The following is a 9,291-nucleotide window of genomic DNA, read 5'->3' as shown; positions in this document are numbered from 1 at the left end:
CCGGTCTGGTTAGAGGCAAATCTCGTGTGTTCCATATTTTACAGTATTTTATTCGAGTATATATTTTTAGCAACATGTTTTGTGTAATGAATGTGAAAAAAATATTGCAACATCTTCGGAACATGTATGCAGCAACAAAAAGTACATGAAAAATCCTCGTTCGATTGTAACAAAATGTTGGAAAGAATGCCATCTTTTGCAACAAAAGCAATCATCACATCCAACATATTTGCATAATGCATCCAACAACATAGTAACATGTTTACAGCATTGAATAAATCCCTATGTATTATGCACCCACAAATTCTTGCAAAATCTTACTCGTGGGTGCACAACAAAAAATATAGTCATTTATAACATCTCGAAACAACTTTTACAACATCAAAAAATTCAAATAAAACTTGCCTCCACTGTTGAGCATTGAGGAACCATCATGCATGATTGAGCTCACTTATCACACATCATGCTCATCGGAGGTCCGTCAGGGTCACATTGGGTGACCCTCCACGACCAACCCACTGTCGAGGGTCGTCTCCTATAGGTCCGATGGCCCAAGTCTCACCCCCGCGATGACCTTGTCCATGTTAGCCTTGAACCAGACCAGTAAAGGGCGGTCAATTGTTTGGCCAACGGAGGAGCTTCGGCGGAGTCCATGGCCAACAACAAAAGGGCAACAATGGCTAGTTTGGTCGAGTGTGTGGAGAAGCAGGGTGCACGCCATAAGCATTACGAGGCAGGCATGAGGAAGGAGACTTTTGATGCAACAGTCGGTTAGATAAGTGATTTTCAAAAGAGAATGGCTATAACCTAATCTAGATAGAGAAACTCTAGCATATGCCCTAAAAACACTCGACCTCTAAAAGAGTCCAGTTAGATGTTGGTTGGAAAAAAGTTCTAGCAGGTGCCCTAAACAAGTCTCAAAAGAATTTTAGAGTAGCATGTAAATTACCCTCTTTGGCATCTAAATCTAGCGATCGCGCGAAAAAAATTCTCTGTGCCTTCCGGCCCACGAGCCAACACGTATGTGCCTCCCCCGCCACTATGTTGTCTCAATGGACACCATAGAGGGCCCAGAGTCCCTTCCCCCGCACCGTCAAGTCCCCTTTGCTACCGCTGAACACGGCTCCCCAGCCGTCCATACTCGTTGGCGCCAACGTCCACAACATGTTTGGCGAAATGAATGTGAGGTAAAAAATGCTTGCTGATTTTTTTCGTAATTCTACCTCTTAAGTTCGTAGACGTAGCTATGTAAAATGATTTTAGCAAATTTGATCATCACATTGTGCAATTTTTAGTGACGATCCGTCGAATCCATATGCAACAAACATGGATTTGTTGCATGAATTATATCTAGTAGAGAGAAACAAGCTCTCAACGCTCCTATATGTGTTCCAAGATGACTTTCCTAATGGCACACAAGAGATGATGGTTTCACTCCTCAAGGCAACCAGACTAAACTTCCGATGAGGATGTTGTGTTGCAATCAGGACCCTGGCCTTCAAAAACAAAAGTAAACGCATTTGCAAGGTTTAGTATCAAAGAACATGAGCAACACAAGCTACATGTTACCATCGCACATATAGTATAGGATCCTTACTTATAATTCAGAGACTACTACAGTATTATTCAGTGACTCCATTGAACTCAACTCACACATCACCACACTAACAGTCAACACACAAAACACTCCACGAACACACAAGCACTCTCGCCTACTTACACAATTGACCATTATGTTGCTGAAAGTTCAAGAACACCACACACGACACAGATATGATGAGTGCACGATAGTGATCACAAGGACACGATACACTGGTGCGTAAACTAACAGTAGCTCCCCCCTCCTCCAAACACAGATTTAGATGGAGAGAGGGAGACCTGGAAGAAAGGCGTAGCCTTCCCTTGCCGATAAGACTTGCCTTTTTTCTTCTGCATCGCTGAAGCACCCCTGCTCACACACCATCTTCCGGTGCAACGCCCGGAACAAGGCATGGCAAACGTGCTTCTCCTGCAAACTCACACTGCTGACAGCGTGACCAGGTAGCAGTAGTGTCCTCCACACTTCTTCTTTCTCTTCCTCCAAGACATCATTCACAAGGAGCTCCGTTTAGTTAGTTAGGAAGTTGGAACAATATTGATATGCCCCTGCCTGCCGCCTTCTTATATAGGCATTTTCACAGCAACTGAATCGCACAAGTCTCTACGAGTGATTGGTCGGTAGGGAATTGTTAACTAGTAATGGGGGATACTCTTCTTTGGCAGTGCTGAAGATTCTAGCATATCTGCACCCACTTATCTTCTTTTTTTAATCTCAAACACGCAACCACCTGACTCCCGAGTGCTAGTCGTGGTGCATTAGAACCTATTTGGGAGAAACTTTTTTAGGACTTTTTGGGAGATACTGGTATCGCTTTGTTTCCCCTTGTCGGTTTGATCATATTAGTTTGTCCAAGAAGATATTAGTAGAGCTAAATAAATGGTACTTCGTCTTCGTCTGCTAACAAGTTTTCTTGCCCAGAGATGGTTTCACATGAGCATGCCAAAAAATCCAGATGAAACGGTGAGAAATGATTAAATTGCCCAAAAAGATCCAGACATTATTTCACGTATGGAGAAAGAGTGAAAGAAGTAGACGGCTCCGTGCATAGTCTGTGCATGGTTTATCAAGTGCAGTACAACAACATAAAGCAAAGCAAAATTAGAAAGAGTGGTACGCTTTTCGAAGGCAGCATGCTCCATTTGTGATCAGTTGAGCACGTCCCTATGGGAACTCCAAGCTGGAAAAGGAAACAAGAAATCAAGCCCGAATCTGATTGTCTATCCATCTCTGAATCTCTGATTGGGGCGTCCGACCACCACTCGTCCAATGCAGGGCACAACGTACTGAAACAGCTAGCCGAAGTGACGTTTTCAGACATTGGAGCAATCACATTCCTTATACCTGCCATTCTGAGCTTATACCGAACTCTATCTACTTAATATGAACGGAAAGCAGAGCATTCCACTGGGTGTAGCTGATCGATCCTCTTGTCTTTTTGCAATTATCTTATCACCCTTTTAATTGCTTTCAACTTGCATAAAATGGATGTCATTATTACTGCTTTCGCGTGCTTCTGCCTGCTTTTTCCTCATGGGGGATATGCTTTTTTATGCTACGTGTACTAAAAGAAAGATCATGGTCACGGGATAAGAATAGAGTGGACTCTAAGTGGTATGTACTGATCATCTCCACTTAGGTTTCCTGAAAGATCAGTTGCAGTTTTCTTGTTTATCAGATGCATGATTATGGGATTTCCTTCAAAGAACAGATCATGGTCACGGGATAAGAATAGAGTGAATCTAAGTAGTATGTACTGATCATCTCCACTTTAGTTTCCTGAAAGCTCAGTTGCAGTTTTCTTGTTTATCAGATGCTCGATTATGGGATTTCCTTCAATTATCCGTGATTTTAAACATCATGAACCACATCATTTTTTTTTTGTATCTACTACCTGCAACTAGCTTGTATCTACAGCCATGGAGATACTGGAACAAACCCGGCTAGCTAAGGCCCACTGGATTGCATCCGTTTCAATCTTCGAGATGATTTACTGCATGCTTTTGTGCCCGTTTCTGAAGACCCGTCCATTTCGTTCGTGCCACATACTCTAGGACGTGAGCATCACTAAGGTATTGAATTTACTCTTGTCCGAGTTCTGAAGATTCTTTTCGCGTGAAGCCACCACGCCTTGAGATTCAGATTAGTCGAATGAGCAACATGGCTAAGCACCACACAATTCAGTATTGAACCCCAGATGATGCTGATGACCGCATAACCTAGGAACAAATGCTGAACGTTCTCGTCTTCAGTTTTACAAAACACACATTTATCATTATGCGGCAGCCCTCCTTTTGCGAGTTTGTCAGCTGTCCAAATTCTCCCCGTGATGAACAACCATGCCGCAACTTTGCATCGAAGAGGCGCCCACGATTTCCGGATCGCATTAACCAAGTCAAGAAAAACTGAACCGGCAAAGTGGGCGATGTAGACTGATTTTGCTGTATACTCCCCTTTTGCGTCCCAAAGCCAAGTCCAATTATCTTCAACGTCCAGATGAAAGTTACGAATCTCTTCATAAATGGCTAGTATTTGTGAGAAAGCTTGGACCGTAAGTACTTTGTTGATGTCATCCATCCGTCTGCCGTTCGGAATAGCATTCCTAACCCTGGCTTTAATGCTTGGATGGATCATCTTGTAAACTAGACCATGATAGCGCGCGTTGCCACGCCCGTCCAGTTTGGTGGGATTTGTTCTAACAATATAGCAGCAGAAACATGAATGTTGAGATGTGTGTTCTTTACCGCCTTTTAGGGTTATCAAGGTCTCAATCTTTCAATCTCAGTATATATAGAGAAGTAAAGTGTCAACATGAAGATGCAATCCCAAGGAAATAAATTTGTTGTTTGTGTGTCAATATGCTCATAACAAAGATGGAAAGTATAAAGAGTACTCACGAAAACATTATCTCCTTTTATCACTTGGCATATAAATTCACCTAAAACAATTTTACAATTTTAGTATTGTTAAGTTATCGCTTGAAATGGATCTTGATTATGTCATAGTAGTGTCATACACATAGTTTGGGGGCTGGAGCATTGAAACACAAGTTGGAACTCTTCACTTGAACAAATTATGGTTTTCTAGACAGGAAATACAAGCTGTATTTAACCCTTCTTGCATGCGAGTGGTAAATGCATAAGCACATGGTCCATTTGTATTACTGAAGCAGATAATTGAACTCCTAAAAAAATCCATGTTAGCATGCACAATTTTTAAGTCTGATCACAATCATTGGTATAAGTACAGTTAAGGGGTATGGGAGTTGGGAAGAAGGGTAGGGAGGCTAACAATTGACGCTCACGACCTCACATCCACTTACAGTTGTGTTCTGGGTCATTTTTTTTTTTTTAAACGAGGCAAAAGCTTTGCCTTTCATTGATATAGGAGAAAAGAGAGGCCCGTTTATGAGGAAAACAGGCCGAAAACCGTTACAACACGACACCACACGCCAGCCCCGAGGCTGCGCTCCACACGGGTCGACGACCAGCCAGGTCGATACCACACCTCAACGCAACAGGCGGAGGCGAAAGACCGGAGCCACCGCTCCAACTACCACACCGGCCCCGAGGCCGCGCCCCGCCTGGCCGAAGACGAACCCGCCTCCGCCAAAAAAACCACCAAAACACTCCACAAGTCTCCTTGTCCGGTGGACATCCAAAGCGAGGCCCCAAGAGGCAAAGCGACGCAAGAGCGCCGCCCACGCCCGATCCCGTGAGGGATCTAGGGTTTCCCCCGGAGATACGAGCGGAGAACAAGGAACACCCGCCTCGACGACGCCTTCAAGAAGTATGCGGCGCCCACAGGCGTCACCGTCGTCGGTCCCGGCCGGCCGCCAAGACAGAGCTTTCGCCCAGCAAAGAGTTCCAAGACCTCGCACCCGCCAACAAGGACCGGCACAAACCACCATCTGCAACCGCTAACCCGCAGCCGCCGACGCGCAGAGGGCAACACATCCCGAAGCCAACGAAGAAACGCCGAAGATCACCGTGGACGCCGCCGGAACGCCACATAGAGGGGACGCCGACAACACCAACATGGGGCTCGAGGACGATCGCCGAAGTCCGCAGACGTGAACACCCCGCACCATCCGAAACCGCCACCGCACAGCCAACTGGCCCAACAGGCCCAGATCGGGGCCCGCCCATCACCGCAGCCACCAGAAGCAGCACCGCCTCCATGGCCACCGGCTGGCTCCTCCGCCCACGCTGCTCCCGATGCGGCGCCACCGCCGCGGCCTCCCGAAGCAGACCGAACAACCGAAGATCCGCGCTGCCCAAGCCCTCCGGAACTCCAGCGAGGCCAGAAACGGGCCAGCACAGCGCTCCCAAACCATCCCCGCATCCCACGACGGGCAGGGACCGCGCGCGCCGCCACCCGACCATCCACACGTCCCGAGCGCCGCCGCATCCGCCGGGCCACCGCCATGGCCCGCCTCCCCATCAGATCCGGGCGCGAAGGCCCCAGAACCGCCACCAACCCGGAGCCGCTGCTTCGGCATCCTTGCACCCGGCCCATCGCCGCTGCTCCACGCCTCTCGTCGCCCACCGCCCGCTGTCCGCCGCCCGCAGCCGACGAGCCTTTCCCCAACTTCGTCGCCGCGCTCGCGCGCCATGGAGAGCTCCCGCGCGGGGAGGAGAAAGGTGCCCCGCCGCCACCTTCCTTGGGACGCGCACGGCTTCGCCGGCGGTCCCTCCGGCGACGGCGAGGAAGGGGAGGATGGTGGGGGGCCGCAAGAGGCGGCGGCGGTTAGGGTTCCCCCCGTGTCGCCAGAGGAGGGCGACGCGGGGGTGGGAAAGTCACGTGCAACTCATTTCTCTCCACTCAACATGTGTTGTTTTCGGGTTGGTTGTTTGGGGGTCATTTTCACAACATGAGCTCATAGACATTTGGTTTTGCATGTGTCCTGACTCTTTGTGTGATGCCACCAATGTGCTCCACTTTAAAAGCTACCCCCTGCTTTGTTTGCCCTGGTGGCTAGTCCATTTTGTCAATATCACAGCGAAGAAATGTCCATTCAATAGCTCAAGATACGACCTGTGCAACACAAATCATAACAGTTATTTTATAGAGATTTCCTTGCAAAGAAAAGAGTATAAGAGCTGATCAAGGCCACAATTGAGATTTCTACTATTATCACAACAAGTCAACAATTATCTCAATACGACACTCTAGTGCTTTCTGTTGCATTGACAATGACAAAATGGATTATTTTGTCACCAACAAAACAAAACAGTAAAAAATATGCACACCTGATAAAACCCATTGCTGTACCATAACTGAGAAGAGCAGAAATGTAGAAATATCTTGTCGCTAACAAAGGATTTGAAAGATACATGAAAGAAATGTAGAAACCCATTGCTGTGTTGGATCTACGGAACTGCCACCAAGCATTGTTAATATAGCAGGAAGACAATTCAACTAAAAAAAACTAATTATGCAAGTATAGATGAATTCTTAGACCCGAGAACCATAATTTCTTCTGTTAATACACCTAAAAACTATGAGCTAACTAAAGTATCATGTGCAACCTACATGATGTATTATAATGTCCCTACAAATACTTGCATGGAAGTGTGTCGTGTTCGTGTACGTTACACAATTATCAGGTACATCGAATAATTGTAGAATCACCATCCATACCACTTAACTTATCAAAGTAAGTTCCAAATACCTCTATTTTCATTGGCATGTCATCTTATCAAACATTCTTACATTTCCTAATCACTTCATCACGCCTTGCAAACAAATTCCAGTTTTTTCTGCAACAAAAGGCTGTCTCATGGTGTAATGGTGAAGATAACTTATTTTGTTCCTGAAGATAGAGATATTTTTCCTCAAATGCAAACTTGTTATTACATTCAACAGTAGTACCGAAGATATATGGAACATATATGTGCGTTCTTTGTTTATAAAAGAATATTATGTGATGCATAGGCTTCTCTCCCGGTCAGTAGCTTCCTGTCTCTGTCCCTAACTCTCTTTTCACTTTGTAAGGCAAGAATACTTATAAGATCCAGGTTGATTAAGATTATTTATCACTATGCAAGGCACAAATACTTATAACGAGATGTAGTTCATAGATCGTATCTAAGAAAACAGAGAAGATAAATAAGACTGAAATTTAAGAAGGTCTGCCTTTGAATTTGAGGCCAAGTGATCATTCCCTTCAAGATCTTTCAAACATACATTCGGCACAAACTTGGTAAGCCAAATTACTGCATCAAGATCTATTTCACAATCAAAGCAAAACTTACTAACAACTTTTCAGATACCATTTAACTATAAAAATTAATAACCAAAGCATGTGTTTCCTAGTTCGTACAAGGAAATTAGCCACAAATTCAGCAAGGAAATGAAGGAGCAACATGGCTGGCAATTTTGGATCCACCTTGCAACCTGTATTTGGTCATTCGGGATGAGGAGCCAAGCGTTTGACGGACTCCTTGGGTGATGAGATGGCAACGGGAAGGAGTGACATGGCTGGAAGGTTTGCATCATGTATCTGGTCGCTGAGGATGCAGAGGATGAGAAGCATGACAATGGACGTAGCATTGGGGTGTGTATTCGGAGCACTCAGGGGAAGATGGGGAGCATGTGGTTGTGGGTTGTCGGCGGTGCAAATAGGGTTTGTTGTCCGCTGCCGGGAACATCGATGTGAAGGGGAAATGGAAAGGAGAGCCAGACGGGTGGGGAGAAATTGTTGGAGATAGGCCCAAGAGGCAATAATAAAATGGTTATTATAATATATCTTTGTGTTTATGATAATATTTACATATCATGCTATAATTGTATTAACTGAAACATTGATACATGTGTGTTATGTGAACAACAAGAAGTCCCTAGTAAGCCTCTTAACTAGCTTGTTGATTAATAGATGATTAGTTTCATAATCATGAACATTGGATGTTATTAATAACAAGGTTATACCATTATATGAATGATGTAATGGACACACCCAATTAAGCATAGCATAAGATCACGTCATTAAGTTATTTGCTATAAGCTTTCGATACATAGTTACCTAGTCGTTTCGACCATGAGATCATGTAAATCACTTATACCGGAAAGGTACTTTGATTACATCAAACGCCACTGCGTAAATGGGTGGTTATAAATGTGGGATTAAGTATCCGGAAAGTATGAGTTGAGGCATATGGATCAACAGTGGGATTTGTCCATCCCGATGACGGATAGATATACTCTGGGCCCTCTCGGTGGAATGTCGTCTAAATAGCTTGCAAGCATATGAATGGTTCATAAGAGACCACATACCACGGTACGAGTAAAGAGTACTTGTCAGGAGATGAGGTTGAACAAGGTATAGAGATACCGATGATCAAACCTCGGACAAGTAAAATATCGCGTGACAAAGGGAATTGGTATCGTATGTGGATGGTTCATTCGATCACTAAGTCATCGTTGAATATGTGGGAGCCATTATGGATCTCCAGATCCCGCTATTGGTTATTGGTCGGAGAGAAGTCTCAACCATGTCTACATAGTTCGCGAACCGTAGGGTGACACACTTAAGGTTTGATGTCGTTTAAGTAGATATGGAAATATTGAATGGAGTTCGAAGTTTTGTTCGGAGTCTCGGATGGGATCCAGGACATCACGAGGAGGTCCGGAATGGTCCGGAGAATAAGATTCATATATAGGAAATCATTTTCTAGGTTTGAAAATGATCCGGT

The sequence above is a fragment of the Lolium perenne genome, chromosome 6 (assembly GCF_019359855.2).
Source record: "Lolium perenne isolate Kyuss_39 chromosome 6, Kyuss_2.0, whole genome shotgun sequence".
Taxonomy (NCBI): domain Eukaryota; kingdom Viridiplantae; phylum Streptophyta; class Magnoliopsida; order Poales; family Poaceae; genus Lolium; species Lolium perenne.
The sequence above is the reverse complement of the archived record's forward strand: the minus strand, read 5'-3'. Positions refer to the sequence as shown.